Genomic DNA, 17,548 nt, shown 5'->3' on the forward strand with positions numbered 1-17,548 from the left:
GCAGCAGAAGGAGCGGAGGCCCCCTCCTGGTCTAGTCATTTAGCGTAACCCCAGTGCCTTCCCTCTTGGCGACTTCTGCTGTTCTCCTGACCAGCAGTTCACTCTCTGCAGGGCAATCTCGCCCGCTCCTGTGGAGACAGGCCCAGGCAGCTTGCTAATAGGGGAGGGTTTTACTCTGTTTGTTCACTTTATCTAACTGCGCCTGCTCCCTTTCTGACCCTTCTGGGAAGCCTCCCACACTTCAGTCTTTCTGCTGGGTGTCCAAACTGTCGTGCTGATGCCATATTTGCATTTTCTACTCTAGTTAAACCAACATCATCAAGGTTAGAACATGCTATTGAAGTGGAAAAAGCTAGAATGCAGCTATGTCTCCCCCCTCCTCCCAGCACTCACCTGCTTTAACTGGGCAGGGCAGGAACCAGGTCCTCGCCCTCCCTGACATTGGGGAGTCGTTACCGAAAGTCATTTTGTGCAAGGACAGTGGGACTCCGTGCCTTGGGCTCTTGCCCTCCTTTGTGCTCTGAGGGAACCTCTGCACAGAGATACAAACCCTGCGGCTGGCCTGGGTCGGCTGATTCAGGCTCCAGGGCTTGGGCTGGGAGCTGAAAACCTGTGTGGGCATCTGAGCTCTGGGACCTCCCACTTGCAGGGCCCTAGAGCCCGGGCTCCAGCCTGAGCTCAAACCGCAGGGAAACAGCCCCAGTCCCAGCTCTGGCCCAGGCCAGCCGCGGGTAGGCATGTCCCTGGAGCCAGCGGGTGCAAACCCTGCCAGTCACTGGGCTGCTTCTCCTGGTGCTCGGAGCTGCTCCTAGCAAGGCCTCTTGCTCTGTGGCTTATCAGCCTGGACGCAGAACCTTCCAACCGCTCTGCCAGCGGGGGCAGCTGCAGCAGGTGTTCCCGGGGACGCTCAGCCAGCCCCAGAGGCCAGCCCCAAATCTCTGCCTGTAAAAACGTTTCCCAAACACTGCGCTGTGCACTGGCCTTTTCTACAGTGCAGGTTCACTCATACATCACGCGGCCAGAAGGGGCCCCGGGACCATCTGGTCTGGCCTCCCGCACTGCACAGGCCACAGGCCGCCTCTGCGCGAATTCCTGTTTGGACAGAGACGGTCTGTTAGAAAAACCACCTGGCTGGATTTTAAAAGTCAGTGCTGGAGAATCCATGGCAGCTCGCGGCCAGTTATTCCAGAGGTTAATTACCCCTCCGTTAAAAAATTGCCCCTTATTTCTGGTCTGAATGTAGCTGGCTCCCGCTTCCAGCGCCGGCTCTTGTAGATCTTTATATGCTAGCTGAAGAACCCCCCCTCCGTTTTCTGTCCCCCAGGCAGCCACGTAAAGACTGAGCCCGTCCCGCGTCCCCTGGAGGTTAGCGCCTCCTGCTGCGCTGTGTCTCAGCAGTGACAGGGAGCTGTGCGTTCCCAAGGCCCCTCCCCAGGCCCATCCTCTGCTTTGGGAGTGACACTTCCCACTGCCAGGCGCCGGTCTGCTAAGGGCCAGGATTTCACATCCGGCCAACAGACCTGACTGCCACTCAGGGTGTGTCTACACAGAAGCTAGGCGCCCATGGCTGGCCCATGCCAGCCAACTCGGGCTGTGGGGCTGCTTCATTGCTGGGTAGATTTCTGGGCTCAGGCTGGACCCCGGGTGCCAGGACCCTGCGGGGTGGGGGGGTCCCAGAGCTCGGGCTCCAGACTGGGCCACACTACAGCGAAACAGCTCCAGAGCTCGAGCTCCACGAACCCGAGTCTGCTGGCAAGGACCAGCTGCGGGTGTCTGGGTGCTGTGTAGACAGACCCGCAGAGGTTGGTCTTTATCTCCTAGCCCCGATCACCCCGCCTTAATCATGTTAACACTCTGCCACATGGCAAGGTGAGCGGCCACTGCTACATCCCTAGAGAACAGTGGGACTGGAGGGACCCGAGAGGCCATCTAGCCCCTCCGAGGTTAATGAGAACCTTTACCTCTCCCTCCTTGTAACAAGCTTTTCTGTACGTGAGAACTGTTCTCACGTCCCCCCTCAGCCTTCTCTTCGCAGGCTAAACACACCCACTTCTTTCTTGTTGGGTTTTAACACGGTTGCTCTAAATTAAGGGCCAGAATGGCCTGGCTAGAGGACACCCACTTGGGGGTGCGTGTGGGTCTTGTCTCCTCAGGCTGCGGCGACAGCGTGTTACCCACATCATTAGCTGTCGATGCTGTGACTCTCCTTGGCCACGGGGTACCGGGTGCGTCTGCCATCTGAATAAGAGTCCGGCCCTCGAGGACTCCGAAGCTGATGCCAGGCTGTGCACAGAGCACGCAGCAGGCACGTCGGTTCCCACGCCCGGGGAGCGCTGCTGTGGGGGGAATCCAGGATGTGTGGGATTAGGCAGCCCCCTGCTTGTGCCTCTGCTTGGGTTTGCCCCCAGGGCCACGGTGTCGAGCTGCACAGTGGGCTTTGGGCTCAGAGCTGCTCGAAGGGGAATGTGGGCAATCGCCCCTCCCTGTACCTCCCTCCCCGTTCTTCCCCGTGCTGCGGGTCTGCAGCATCGGAAACATTCCCAGGTCAAATGGTGGGGGAAGGGATGGGGCAGCGATAGTATTTTTCTCGCTGTACAAATTGCCTCTGATGGGACTATCCAGTCACGTGTGGGGAGCAGGAGAGACTGATTTTACTGCTGGAAAACGTGGCGCCCCAGGCCACGGAAACCCTGTCTGACAGGTCACTGTCTGTGGCATCATTTAAAAAGAAGAAGTGATTTTATTCCCTGAAACTGACTGCTGTGGCCAGACACAGCAAAGGGGAAGCCTACCTCCAAAACAGGCCCATTCGCATCACAACTGTAAATCCCCAGCTGTAGCCTGTGCTTTACAGCTGCTGGGTTTGAGGTGTGTATACTGTGTGTGTGTGTGAGTGCACAAAGGTGTGGCTTTGTGACGCAGGTAGAGTGGCTGCCCACTAGCTGCATGTCTGACGCAAAAGCTAGGCAATGGAAAGTGAAGCCACTTACCAACATGTTCCCTCTGTTCCTTCACCCATAAGCACACACCACGACCTTAACTCTGCCCCCTGATTCTTACCCCACATCCTCAACAGTAGCAGGCGTGTGGGGTAGCAGTTGTGTTGCGGGAAGGTAGATTGCGAAAGGGCTTGGTGCAGCAGTGTGTCTAAAGGGGGTGGTGGATGGCGGGCACCCCTGAGGGCAGAGTGAGCGCTGAGTGCCAGGTAAGTTGTATGTGAAGAAACCATAACTCCGTCACAATGGGGTTTTGTGCATTACGGCCCTAGGGTATTTAGAGCTAAACCTAAGGTAGGGCTTGGGGGAAGGGGAAGGGGGGTGAGCATGAAGGGGTCGAAGGGCAGCAGGAGGCCACTTCTCATCAGCCCTGGCGCATGGTATAGGCGAGACGCTGTCTGAAGAGTGTAGTACCAGGAGGGGGCTCTATGTGCCCTTGCCCCCCATCAACCAGTCAGGCTTTGAGTGTGTCCTCTCCCTTTCCCGCCATCATCCAATCAAATCTGAATGTGCTCCCCCCGCCCCCAGTCAATCAGACGTGTGAGCACAGTGCAGAACCTTTCAGTTCGAATGTGAGTAACAGTGAAACATGGCCCTAAAACCGGCCCTCCCGGTGCACCCGTTCTCCTAAGGGGGCACCCCGCCAGGCTTTGTGTGGAGGGCAATGTCCGTAGCAGCTATCAGTCAGCAGTAATAGATGATGGCCAAGGAAAAACTGCAGCCAGAGCCCAAATTTAAAGGTGGATTATTAAAAATCTATGAAGAGACCAGACAAAAATGACATAGAAAATCCAATGGCATAAACACTATCCCTATGTGAAATTTCACCCCGACGGGTCATCTGTTCTTAGGGAACACACACTGGAACTGGTGCTCCGTTTTAGACTGCGCGCCGAACTACGGGGGCGCTAGCCGGTGCCTGCACTGTGAGCTCACGCTTTGCAGAGCTGAGAGCTGCCGCAAGAGCCCGTTCATCCACCCTCCTAATAAGGAGCATCGCTCACCAGCCTTCTCGTGGGGACAGAGTTGGGTTTCTGATGTTCAGAGACAATCCTGCCCAGGCCTGAAAGCCCTCGTTAGAATCCCCTCCAGACATCGTACAATGGAGACATTGAACCGAGGCTTAATGCTGGTCACATTCTTTCTTCCCTGCCAGTAAGTCAAGGATGTCGCTTTGCTATTGTATTGTGGGGACTCATCTTTCATGTAATCATCTACTGGAAGATTTTGTGCCAAAAAGAAAAGATGCCAAATCACAAAACGTGTGTGCGTCTTTCTCCTAGCATCACCTCTTAGGACAGCTGCTGCCCCTTCCTCCCTCGCTGCAGCATGCCCTCAGGGCAGCCGAGCTGGGATGGTCCTGCTGCTTCGGGGTGCATTTGGGCACGGGGTTGGAGGGGGGGTGGAGACAGATGCTCTCACAGGAGGCCTGTTACCATTCTGCCCTGCACCAGCAGGGAAGGGGCAGGGGGCAGGGAACCACTGGCGGGCAGGGGGCAGGGAACCACTGCTCACCCAAGCAGCTCTCTGACTTCAGGGTTACTGCTGTCCTGAGCACACAGCAGAAGCCCCAAGGGATGTGGAGAAGGAGGTGAGGATTCTCTCCCGAGCTGACCCCTGCCCTGGGCCAAGCCTGTTGCTCATGTTTGCCATGGGCAGCATGATTGAGCCTGGAGCAAGTTGTCCAGAAGCAGAGAGCCAAGCCGGGGCAGCGCTCTCTGTGTTCCTTGGCATGATCTAGTGCTCCCAAGAGGGAGATTTCTGTGAAGACTTGACAGCCTGGCTGGGGCATGGGGGATGGAGCAGTGATGCCCTCCTCGCTTGGGGGGTGTGCTCACCTGCCTCAGGACTGGAGCCTAGCCTGTCTCCTAGCAGAACCTTAAGGAAATTTCCCTCCTCAGGGAAATAAAATGTGCAGATTAGCTGAGTAACTGAACGCTGTATGTTAGTTAATTTCACGGATCCACTGTTCCATAACATCAAACCTACCAAGGAGGAGGATGTGCCGGAATTAGCTCGCTCTGGAAAACATTTCCTTGCTGCCTAGGAAGAAGTTGTACAAATCTGTGACACAGTGTACAGGACCGAGCGTTTGCCATTTGCTAACATCAAAGACTCAGCAGGTGTTGTGTGCGCTGACACTAGGCAGGCGTCTCGGGGAGGGTGCGCACGGCTTGGTGTGTCTCAGGAACGCTTGGAAGGGGGTGGCAGCAGGTGTGGGGCTGAGGATGCTGAAATATGGTACTTGCGTGTTAAGTGTACCCCAGAAGAAACCCGCTTCCTAAGTGGCCTGGAAAACAAAACATACAGGTGCAAAAGGTACCAAAGTCCAGCCTACCAGACTCTGCACGCACTGGTGATATACCCCCGGGGTGGTCATTAACAATGAGAGTGCTGTCAGCATCTTGGGGGCAGGTATAATAGCCTGTTTCTGTGGGACGCTGGGCTGGGGCTGCTCAGGTCGCTCGGCCGGCTGGGGCCAGCCCAGGTCTCCTCTGGCGGTGGGGTGTGTGTGTCGGGTTCCGGCCAGTCCGGGGCTTCTCCAGCAGTGGGGTGGGGGCTCAGGAGGGGTCCACCTGCCGCCCATGGTCAGCATGCTAACAAAAGAAAGACAGGCCTGGTCCCGACACAGAGGAGCATGCAATTTAAAATCTGATGTACAGCCTGTCCCTTCCAAACATCCCCATCTTCCCCGAAATTAGACCATCCTCTGGGGCGGTACAGTCTTAGGTTGTTCTGCCCAGCCCTGAACCCCAGCTGAGGGTGCGACACGCAGTCTGTCCGGCTCTGTTCCGGAAGGTGAACGCAGCTCCCAGAACAAACTCCTGCTCTCGTTCTCTGGGAGCAGGCACGCTCTGAGCCCTCCTGTCCCAGGCCCATCCTCTGCACGCAGGCGTGTACTGCCCTAGACACCCTGCCAGGGAATTCTAGGAAAACGCCACGTCACCCGGCTGGGGCACGCTCTAGAAACTTATAACTGTGCCCTGTGCGTTCTCTGGAACGCAAGAAAGCAAAGCCCCTGCCTTGGGAGCCTTCATTCCAGCCTAAAAAACCAGAAATTCTATGTCAAACCTGACCTCCCGGCCGCGTGTCATGGCGAGGCTTTGCATAAGAACAGGGGAGTTCAGAGCTGAGGTTCCTAGAGTAGCCCTGCGCCTGCCTCCGTGTGTGTGCGTATGCTGCAAGAGAGTCTTTAATTCTGTGCAGCTACAACATGCATGCTCTGATGCCAAATGAGATGCACCCAGATGCAAGAATGAAAGAATGAACAATTCAACTTACTTCCAAGTGCAGCTCTCCTCTACTGTAGGGGTGTGTTAGCTACCTAATCCAACCATCTCTCCCATTGTCTAGCAATGGGGGATCTGACTGCATGTGCATGACTGACAACTATTGTTACAGAGGGCACCTTAATTCTGGATTTTTTAACTTCTGTGCGTATTAAGATCTCAGCTTTAGCCCGACATTGCTTTAGCTTTTTTGCATTTAACATCTTAAAACTAGATACAGCAACTCTTGCTGTGACCAATGGCAGCCCTGCTGGTTTGGGAGCTCTTCTGCTACAAACATAACAAGACAGATGGGAAAAACAGTGGCATATGCCATTCCCTTCCTGGCTGATATGAAAAGACATAATTCCCTCGTGGAATGGGAATAAACCTCGCGGCTGTTTGAGTTTTAGAGCGTTTCAGATTTTCACTGTGTCTCTGGGAATGTATCTTTTTTCTGGTGGCTAATTCCCATATTGTCAGTCTGGTAAATCTCTTTTGCTACATGCATTTCAGTACCTGGAATGAAGACGTCAGGCTTTTGATTTTATTAAACATATCTAGAAAAATAGGCCAGCTAACGGTTCATCGTATTGTAGCCTGTAGAGATGGCCCCGACCAAATGGGATGAGCAAAGCATTAGCTGTTGTACATGCATATTAGCTCGGAAGCTTTAATGATCAAGAAACTGTAAAGCACTTCTCAGCAGGACCTTCTCTTTGGTGAACTCTGCCAGACTGCATGAACTGGAAGATGGCCAAATTGCAGCCCAGATAAACACAGCCTTTCTGCACAGTCACTAATGAGCTGTCTACTCAGGATGGTATTGTACTAAGGGAAGGACACTGTGGTGCCAACATTCAGGATTAAGAAGTTGCTGCAGTTGGCTCAGGAAATGTTCTAGAAAAAGCTCACTTCTCAATAGCAAGCCTGCTAAACAACATAGGCTGAGAACAACATAGGCCTAATGGCCTGTGATGGGATGTTAGATGGGGTGGGATCTGAGTTACCCAGGAAAGAATTTTCTGTAGTATCTGGCTGGTGAATCTTGCCCATATGCTCAGGGTTTAGCTGATCGCCATATTTGGGGTCGGGAAGGAATTTTCCTCCAGGGCAGATTGGAAGAGGCCCTGGAGGTTTTTCGCCTTCCTCTGTATCATGGGGCACGGGTCACTTGCTGGAGGATTCTCTGCTCCTTGAAGTCTTTAAACCACGATTTGAGGACTTCACTAGCTCAGACATAGGTGAGGTTTTTCGCAGGAGTGGGTGGGTGAGATTCTGTGGCCTGCATTGTGCAGGAGGTCAGACTAGATGATCATAATGGTCCCTTCTGACTTAGTATCTGTGAAACCTGCCCCATAAATTCAACTATCTGCATGAAAGGCAGCCAGTGTACATTTACCATCCTGGTCGTGGGCAAAACACGCTGAAATGTTTGGTCTCCTTCATCAAGATCACCTGGCGAATGTGACTAATGAGTATCTGCCAGGCCTGGCAGCCTTCATAACCATGGATAATCTACCCCCGTGTGAGTTCTTTCCACCTCTGGCCTGCCCTTGGAACTGACGTAGGGCCCACTGTTGAGAGATTACCCTACATGAGGGAGTGGAGCCTTTGCTAAGGAGTGGATTGGGACTGGGCTAGGCCCAGAGAGTCCCAGGGCAGGCTTGTCACTCAGCACTGTACCCACAGGTACTGGGGAAAGGCCCACAATGCTACGGCTGCCCTGGGAGATTCCCGCTACACCTCACAGCGCTGTTAGGAAGGCACTTGAGTCTCAAGCCTGTTGCCTGGACTGAAAGAGGCTGGAGCCTGGGCATTCTCTGGGAGGGATCCTCAGCTTTGGGACTGGGCCCCAAAAGAGCCCAGATTTGTTGCAAGGCTACGTAGTGCTCTCTTCCACCACCCCCAAGCCTTTCTCGAAGGGGTGCATGGAGCGTAGGGAGGGAAGAGGCTCTATGGACTGTGGCAAGAGTTTGTATTTATGACAGTGTCAGTGCCTAGAGCAGCAGAGAGATGCTCGCTGGCAAGTCAGCACCTACGGATAACGCACGGGTGCTGGAGGAGAATGCTCCAGGTGCGGCAGTGCCGAGGGGCAGGGCTGGGAAATGTGGATTGAAGATGAGCAGAAAAGCCACTAGCTTCTCCAGGAGAGCTCAGCGCACGGTAGAATAATTGTGCGGAGTCAGTGAGCGGGTCTGGAAGCTGCTCCCTGGAATGCTGCTCAGACCACGGAGCTCCATCAGCTCCCCATCTGCGGTGCCTCAGACAGCCACATGCCCTGCTGGCTGTGGTGGAAATCTGGCACCTGCCAGACCCTGCGAGAAGAGGACGGAGGGACCCAGAACGGACACTCCTGAGTCTGCTTCGCCGTGGGAACACTGTCGTGGCCGAGGGCCTTCCCTGGGCCTCGCCAGCTGCCTGCCCCATGTACTCAGACCTCACCACAGCTGTCGGCCAGGACAGTCCCTTGTGACTTGTGGTGTGAATGTGACTGAGTTGAGTCCCCGGCACGGAGCTCAGTTCGGGGAGCCTGGCTGGCTGTTGACAGCAAGGGTTGAGAGAATGGAGGGACCAGGGCATGCCGGGCCAAATCCTTCCCTTTGAGGAGGAAAAGCATGGAAGGGGCATTTGCCTGGTATGCACCGTGCTCGCCTCTGCACCCTGCAGCAAGGGGAGGATACGGATGGCCCGGGAGGGGCTGTGCGTTGTTGAATGCAGTATAGTTTAGCCTGTTCTCCGGAGGAAGAATGTAGGAGAGTGCCATCTAGTGCCAGGCCGGCACTGTTGTACCCAGATGGCTCTTCGGCTGGGAATGTTCTGAATGAAAGTGCTACAGAGTCAGAGGACTCCCTTGCCAGCCAGCGCAGAGGAGCCAGATGGCAGGAGCAGGATGCATGTGGGGATGTGAGGCCAAGAGCTATAAAAGCTGAAGCAGTGAGTTACTGAAGAAGAGAGATGCCTTGGGAATCCTTTAACAGATAGGGCTTGTGCTGGCAGCTCCATGGCTCCAAAGCGTAACTGGAACACCGTGTGCTCGTTTGCAGTCAGGGTAAAGAGAGCTGGTGGTCTGACCTCAGCAGAGGAGATGGGCATGGGGCCCGGCTACTCCCCTGATCAGAGCTGCTGTTCGCACCACAACAGAGGGTGTAGCGGGGAAGATTGCAACCTGCCGAGATAGGGCTAAACACACCTCGGGCCAGGCAGGAGAGGACGACCTAGGTGTCGAAAGGGTGACGTGCCGTGGCCCAGAACAAGCATGGTGCCAGTTCTGCTGCACTCACGCTGCCCTGTGTGACGACTAGCTGAAACCCAGGGTGCTTTTATTTCTGAGCTCAGGAAATCCGAGGAGGGCGAAGGCCTGATGGGATAGTTCCTCTGAGCAGCAAAACAGCTGGAGCTGCGTGAATAATGCACAAGAGCTTGCGCAAGAGGTGCCTGGAATAGAGAAGGAGACGATACCTTGACTTCTCTGGCCAATCACAACTCAGTACACAGAACAAAATTTGAATATTTATGACCATAAAGTAAAAAAATGGAAAATATTCATCAGAGAGATTAAATTCCAGGACATCGTAATGTGAACAGAGATTCCATGAAGAGAGAGAGGCTAAATTTGTCAAATAAATTATTTACTCTGAATCATTTATTCTGTCTAGTGAAATTCTCCAAGGGGGAAGTGTAGTCACCCAAGGTGATCTGAGAATTCCTTATTCCTTTCATTCACTGCACTTTATTCTTTGGTTATTTCTAAGGGAAAAGTAAAAATCATTCCATGAGCTATTTCTCATTACGCTGCTGTCGAACCCCTTCTGCACAGGGTGTCCAGGGGAAGTTCATCTGGGACGGTAAGATAAAGGGACCAAGGCCTGGTCCTGTGAACAGCTGGATCAGTTGGTGCATGAAGGGTGGGAGGAGCTGCCAGTCCACGGGGGGAAAACCCAACAAGAAGAGTTGGGGCCTGCAGCCCAAGGGATGGGATTTATGGTTTGTGCAGAGTTTTGGTTCTGAAGCTGTGAGCCCCAGCATGGCATTGCTATGAATAAACAGGTCCTCCAAGTCATTTCGGAGGCACTCCAGCACGTACTTACAGTTGTGTAACGCCCCGTTTGTTACTGGGTGCTGTGGGTATGCTGGCTGTCAGCTGGCTTTGTCGTTTATTGTTACAGTTGGTCAGTCCGAGTGCGCGTCTCTATTTCCTGAATGTGATCCCAGCCTTAGGGCTGGGATATCTGCGGCTGGTGAGCCCCCTGCACCTAGAGAGGCATTTGGAGGGCATGGGAGGCATTGCTACCCGTCGATCCCTGTCAGCTGGGTGGAATGTTGCCAGGTGAGTCGCTTGCCCTCGTGGCAGAGAAGTCTCCGGTACCAGCGTCCGTGCGGTTCTGTAGCTTGTAGGGCTGGAGTAACAGTGCTGCTTCTGTGCGGAGCAGGGACACCTATTTTTTAAACCTCCAATCCTGCCTTAGACAGACAGTGACAAGGAGAGAAACACTTAATACCAGAGCCTCCTTGTGGGACAAAGCACTGCATGCTACAACTCAGGTGTCCGCTCTGCTGGCTGCAGGGACAGATGTGGGGATCCGCATGAAAGACCCCTAAGCTTATTTCTACCAGCTCAGGTTAAAAACTTCCCCAAGACACAAATCCTTCCTTGTCCTTGGATGGGTACTGCTGCCACCACCAAGTGAGTTAACCAAAGATTCGGGAAAAGGACCACTTGGAGTTCCAGTTTCCCTAAAATATCCCCCCCAAGCCCTTCACCCCCTTTCCTGGGGATGCTTGAGAATAATCTACCAACCAGATAGGTAAACAAGGTGAGCACAAACCAGACCCTAAAAACCCATCAGGTTCTTAACAACAGAATTTTATTATAAAAACAAAATAAAAGAAGCACCTCTGTAAAATCAGAATGGAAGGTAATTTTACAGGGTAATCAGATTCAAAACACAGAGGATTCCCCTCTCGGCAAAACTTTAAAGTTACAAAAAACAGAGATCTACCTCCCTCTTAGCATAAGGAAAATTCACACGCTAAAAGAAAAGATACTCTAACGCATTTCCCTGCTATTACTTACTATTTCTGTAAGTTTAGAGGTGTCATTCGGTAGGTTACTTGCTTGGTCTCTCTCTTTGTCTCCCGAGAGAACACACACAAAGAGCCAAAGCCAAACCCTCCCCCCACAGATCTGAAAGTATCTTCTTCCCTTATTGGTCCTTTTGGTCAGGTGCCAACCAGGTTATCTGAGCTTCTTAACCCTTTACAGGTAAAGGAGGGATTTTATTGCTACCCTTAGCTGTATGCTTATGACACACCCCAAGAACCTTCTCCCTGGGCCCGAGTTTTTCTCCCTGGAACACTTTTACTAGTGGGGGTGCTGAAAGCCAACACCCTTATTCCTGTCCATGCCCCCCAGCCCCCCAGAACTGGGTCCGGGAACAGGGTCATGTCAACAGGGAGTGGGAACCCGGACAGGGGTGAGGGGGCTGAGGCTGTTGGGTGGAGCCCCATGTCTGGGGCTGGGAGCAGAGTCCCGGGTGAGGAGCTGGGACCCTGCATGTGAGGCTGGGAGTAGAGCCCCAGATGTGGGGTGGCAGCTGGTACCCCATGTGTGGAACCAGGAGCAGAGCCTGGGGCATGGGGCTGGGAGGGAGGATCCCGTGTGTGTGACTGGGAGCAGGGATCCCCGGGTATGGGCAGCAGCCAGGACCCCACGTGCAGGGCGAGAAGCAGAACCCTGGGCATGCAGCTGGGACCCCACGTGCAGGGTCAGAAGCGGAGCCCCAGAAATTAAAAGGTACAACGCCAAAAGTGAAATCCCTGCAAGCTGCATGGAAACTTTTTCAAGACACCATAATAGAGGCTCAACTTAAATGTATACCCCAAATTAAAAAACATAGTAAGAGAACCAAAAAAGTGCCACCGTGGCTAAACAACAAAATAAAAGAAGCAGTGAGAGGCAAAAAGGCATCCTTTAAAAAGTGGAAGTTAAATCCTAGTGAGGAAAATAGAAAGGCGCATAAATTCTGGCAAATGAAATGTAAAAATATAATTAGGAAGGCCAAAAAAGAATTTGAAGAACAGTTAGCCAAAGATTAAAAAGTAAGAGCAAAAATGTTTGTAAGTAAATCAGAAGCACTAAGCTGTTAAAAACCGGGGGGGCGGGGTGGCCACTGGATGATTGAGATGCTAAAGGAGCACTCAAGGACGATAAGGCCATTTCAGAGAGACTAAATGAATTCTTTGCATCAGTCTTCCCGGCTGAGGGTGTGAGGGAGATTCCCAAACCTGAGCCATTCGTTTTAGGTGACAAATCTGATGAACTGTCCCAGATTGAGGTGTCATTAGAGGAGGTTTGGAACAAATTGATAAATTAACCAGTAATAAGCCACGAGGACCAGATGGTATCACCCAGGAGTGTCTGAAGGAACTCAAATGGGCAATTGCAGGACTACTAACTGTAACCTCTCATTTACATCAGCTTCTGCACCAGAGGGCTGGAGGACAGCTAAGGTGATGCCCATTTTTAAAAAGGGCTCCAGAGGTGATCCTGGCAATTACAGGCCAGTGAGCCTGACTCCAGTACCTGGCAAACTGGTTGAAACTAGAGTCAAGAACCAAATTGTCAGACACAAAGATGAACACGATTTGTTAGGGGAAGAGTCAGCTTGGTTTCTGTAAAGGGAAATCATGCCTCACCAATCTATGAGAAATTTTGAGGGGGTCAACAAGCTTGTGGACAAGGGGGATCCAGTGGATACAGTGTACTTAGATTTTCAGAAAGCCTTTGACAAGGTCCCTCACCAAAGGCTCATAAGCAAGTAAGCTGTCATGGAATAAGAGGGAAGTTCCTCTCATGGATTGGTAATTGGTTAAAAGATAGGAAACAAAGGGTAGGGATAAATGGTCAGTTTTCAGAATGGAGAGTGTAAATAGTGGTGTCCCCCAGAGGTCTGTACGGGGACCAGTCCAATTCAATATATTCATAAATGATCTGGAAAAGGGGGTAAACAGTGAGCTGGCAAAATTTGCAGATGATACAAAATTGCTCTAGATAGTTAAGACCCAGGCAGACCGCGAAGAGCTACAAAAGGATCTCTCAAAACTGGGTGACTGGGCAACAAAATGGCAGACGAAATTCAATGTTGATAAATGCAAAGTAATGCACATTGGAAAACATAATCCCAACTATACATATAAAATGATGGGGTCTAAATTGGCTGTTACCACTCAAGAGAGAGATCTTGGAGTCACTGTGGATAGTTCTCTGAAAACATCCACTCAATGGGCAGCGGCAGTCAAAAAAGTGACCAGAATGTTGGGAATCATTAAGAAAGGAATAGATAATAAGACAGAAAGTATCATATTTATAGCCTCTATATAAATCCATGGTACACCCACACCTGGAATACTGTGTGCAGATGTGGTTGCCTCATCTGGAAAAAGATATATTGGAATTGGAAAAGGTTCAGAAAAGGGCAACAAAAGTTATTAGGGGCATGGAACAGCTGCCATATGAGGAGAGATTAATAAGACTGGGACTTTTCAGCACGGAAAAGAGACGACTAAGGGGGGGTATGATAGAGGTCTATAAAATCATGACTGATGTGGAGAAAGTAAACAAGGAAGTGTTATTTACTCCTCATAACACAAGAACTAGAGGTCACCAAATGAAATTAACAGGCAGCAGGTTTAAAACAAACAAAAGGAAGTATTTCTTCACACAACGCACAGTCAACCTGTGGAACTCCTTGCCAGAGGATGTTGTGAAGGCCAAGACTATAACAGGGTTGAAAAAAGAACTAGCTAAGTTCCTGGAGGACAGGACCATCAATGGCTATTAGCCAGGATGGGCAGGGATGGGGTCCCTAGCCTCTGTTTGCCAGAAGCTGGGAATGAGCGACAGGGGATGGATCACTTGATGATTACCTGTTCTGGTCGTTCCCTCTGGGGCACCAGGCACTGGCCACTGTCGGAAGACAGGAGACTGGGCTGGATGCACCTTTGATCTGACCCAGTCTGGCCGTTCTTATGTTCTTATGAACTCAGCCAGGGGCCCCTTGAGTCATGTTCAGAAATCCGAGCTGCTCTGAATTTTCCTTGCAAGTGACCCACCTAAGCAGGCTGTTGCTCTGAGCAGTCCGTGGAGCTGAGCAGCGTGTGTCTGTCACCTGCACAGCAGTAAGTGCTCCCATGTTTGTGATATGTCCTGTAAACAGCAACTTGTCTCCTCCTAAAGCAGTGTGTGTGCTGTACCTGGCTGGGTTGGGAACATCTTCTGGGGAGACACACAGGAGAGCCAGTGGCTGGATTCAGCCTGCACCTGACTCGTTACCAGAGTTTAAACACTGTTACTACTTGATCTTTCACTGATTAGTACTAGGACTAAATATCCTGCTTGGCATTTTGGGAACATGCATCTACAGTGCTCTCCATGCCAAAGGAGCCCAGAGCAGCTGGTAAACGCTACCCAGACTAGTAAGCTGCTCTGTTAGCCTGCACAAAGAAGCACAGCACAGCACAGCACCTTGTGACAGCTGTAAAAAGAAGACCAGCTGTAAAAGCATAGTGCATGGTACCGTCTGTGTATTTGTCTTCTAGCCATGTGCATTGACTGGTTTGGATAAAACACTCTTTGCGACATACAACCACCAGTGAGGTCACCGACAGAGGATTAGAGCTAAAGGTGCAGAACAGTCAACAAAGAGATGCTGTTTTTCTGCAAGTGTCCTAGAGAATGAGGGAGAAAGGGAGACAGAAACTGGATTAAATAGAAGGGAATTTTCTCCAAATGGAATGTTTTTCATGCTTTCCCATGAGGCGTCAGAATGTCTTTACGGACAAATAGTCAGAGTAGAGTCCATTATGCTCAGCGCTCTTTGCCTTGAAACATAAATAGCTGCATAACATAGAAGTGTTTGTTAGGAGGAAATGTGTATGCTGGAAACAGTTACACATTAAATCACTACTTCATGCAGAAAGATATTGCTAAAGGGAGAGGATTACTTACTATATTAATTCTCTCCTTCAGCTCCCCACACATCTTTCTGCACATAATGACGTTAGTCACAAAATGTAGTGTTGAAACAATTTTGGTACATTGCAATTCTATTTCCTCGGAGACTGCATGTCCTGATGCTTTCCCTGCCCTCCCCTGTCCTCGGGCTCTGGCGGAGCAGGGAGGGAAAGAGGACCAGTCGTGTCAAATTTTCCGAAAAACGACTCCACTGGCAAGTCCTCGGGAGAGTCCCCAGTGCACGGACTAGTTCCCATCCCACTCTGCTCCCCGTGCAGCCAGCGGCCACCTCCAGGGATCGCCGTTAACCGTTCACCACGTCACTGTGCTGTGTGATCTGAGAGACCACGTACAGAGAGAGACGGGGGTCCTGCGCGCCCTTCCCGCCAATCCTTCCCTGGCTGGAGGCACCTCTGGTCAGCAAGGCACCAGCAGGACGTGGGGCGCCCTTCGCCCAAACCGCGCCATGGCGCCGTGTTCTGCGTATGGGACCCTCCTCGCCCCACATTCCCACTGCAGCGCTGTGGTGCAAACGCACTGGGCCTGCCCCCACCCCGGCAGAGCAGGGCCTGGTTTCTGGGAACGCCCACTGCCAGAACCTCAGCACTAGAAGGAGATGGAATATTTTCATCAGGTCTTCTGGGGGCGGGGGGGGGGAGGTATGAAAAATGGCTTTTTGGGTGGCTCAGCCATTTCTGCACCATTCAGAATCTTCTGGTTTTCTATTCAATTCTAGGAAAATTTTTCACTTTGAAAAATTCCATGAAAAATTAAAATGGTTTAGTTTCATTGGGAACTTTTCCACAGCAAAGCCTTGCCATTTCCTGGCTGGCCTGCTTGCAGACCTCAGAGGGGGATGTGTCTTGCTTGGAAAGCAATCTGTTCCTGGTGTGTGTGTGTGTGTGTCGGGGGGTTACTCACCGCTGGTGTTTCTCTCCACCAGTGCTCAGCAAGTCACCCCCCATTCGAGGCTTGGACTGAGGCATGAATGTATCTTCTCTGGGAGACAGGAACCGTGGGTGAAAGCAGCCGTGGCCAAAGCATTCACGGCTGGGGTGGTGTGCAGTGCTGAGCCTGAGCTCCCCTGAGCTCCAGGCAGAGTGACAGGCAGTCAGGGGGCGGGGGACAGGGAACAGGCGGTGACGATGATGAGCTATTCCTAGGAATTAACTCCTGCGACGCATTTCACCCTTTTTCTGTACGCAGACTACCTGAGCAGGGGGTTGGACTAGATGACCTCCTGAGGTCCCTTCCAACCCTAATATTCTATGATTCTATGAAACAGTTTGTGACTTGTCTTTGCTTTGGTTGTGTTTGTGATCTGTCCTTTGTGGGGAGGGACTTGCCACCTAAGTCACATGGCATCGTTTCGGCTCCCTGACTGGATGCTGAAACTTTGATGACTAGGAGGAGGACAATCAAAGGGCTCCTTGGTGGGCGTATGGACTCAGCAGTGTGCCCTTGTTGCCAAGAAGGCCAATGGCATTTTGGGATGTATAAGTAGGGGCATAGCGAGCAGATCGAGAGACGTGATCGTTCCCCTCTATTCGACACTGGTGAGGCCTCATCTGGAGTACTGTGTCCAGTTTTGGGCCCCACACTACAAGAAGGATGTGGATAAATTGGAGAGAGTCCAGCGAAGGGCAACAAAAATGATTAGGGGTCTAGAGCACATGACTTATGAGGAGAGGCTGAGGGAGCTGGGATTGTTTAGTCTGCAGAAGAGAAGAATGAGGGGGGATTTGATAGCTGCTTTCAACTACCTGAAAGGGGGTTCCAAAGAGGATGGCTCTAGACTGTTCTCAATGGTAGCAGATGACAGAACGAGGAGTAATGGTCTCAAGTTGCAGTGGGGGAGGTTTAGATTGGATATTAGGAAAAACTTTTTCACTAAGAGGGTGGTGAAACACTGGAATGCGTTACCTAGGGAGGTGGTAGAATCTCCTTCCTTAGAGGTTTTTAAGGTCAGGCTTGACAAAGCCCTGGCTGGGATGATTTAACTGGGAATTGGTCCTGCTTCGAGCAGGGGGTTGGACTAGATGACCTTCTGGGGTCCCTTCCAACCCTGATATTCTATGATTCCATGATGATTCATCCAGAATGAACCTGCACTTGCAGTGAACAAAGTAATCGTTCTACCGTGTGTGTGTGTGTGGACACCACTGGAAAGAGGGGCAAAGCCCCATGAAGTGAGTTTGTGGGTTTCTTTGACCATGTGTCCATGAATCCTTCTTATGGAATATTGGCAGTGATGACAACAACACAGA

The sequence above is a fragment of the Chelonia mydas genome, chromosome 10, assembly GCF_015237465.2.
Source record: "Chelonia mydas isolate rCheMyd1 chromosome 10, rCheMyd1.pri.v2, whole genome shotgun sequence".
NCBI lineage: Eukaryota > Metazoa > Chordata > Testudines > Cheloniidae > Chelonia > Chelonia mydas.